At 40.1% G+C, this 446-nt stretch overlaps 1 pseudogene; it reads right to left on the reverse strand.

Moving 5' to 3' along the window:
* LOC141431408 (L-2-hydroxyglutarate dehydrogenase, mitochondrial-like) overlaps window positions 1-128 on the reverse strand; it is an 8912-nt pseudogene extending 8784 nt beyond the window's left edge.
* Window positions 129-446: the final 318 nt, after the last annotated feature.

Below are 446 nucleotides of genomic sequence, written 5' to 3' on the forward strand. Positions count from 1 at the left end.
CAACACATTTTCATTTGAAGGAAAGAAAAGAAAATAAAAAATACCATAAACACCATTTCATGTTCCATATAGTTTGGAACACATTGGGTCAACTCCAGTGGCGTGAATTGGGACAAGCCCAATGTCATAGTGAGAGCTTGGCTTGGGTTTTAGCTTAGACGCGGGCCCACTTGAATTTTATAACTTCACACGCACCATCGACACGCTTGCAAGTGACGTCACAGTTTATTCACGATATTTTATCTCGTCGCAACGTTGAATATAATTATTTAGGTTCCTACGTAGTAAATTTCAAATTTAATTTTGCACGCGAATCTCACATCATAAAACTCAAAAGTGCAAGCCTGGGTTCGATGCGTCTGAGAGTCCATAAGACAAACCACTCGGCTACTACAGCAGGCTCTGGTGTTATAACCTTTTTGGTGAAGGAAACAATGCGATGAAAC

Source organism: Choristoneura fumiferana, chromosome 9 (genome assembly GCF_025370935.1).
Source record: "Choristoneura fumiferana chromosome 9, NRCan_CFum_1, whole genome shotgun sequence".
Classification (NCBI taxonomy): Eukaryota; Metazoa; Arthropoda; class Insecta; order Lepidoptera; family Tortricidae; genus Choristoneura; species Choristoneura fumiferana.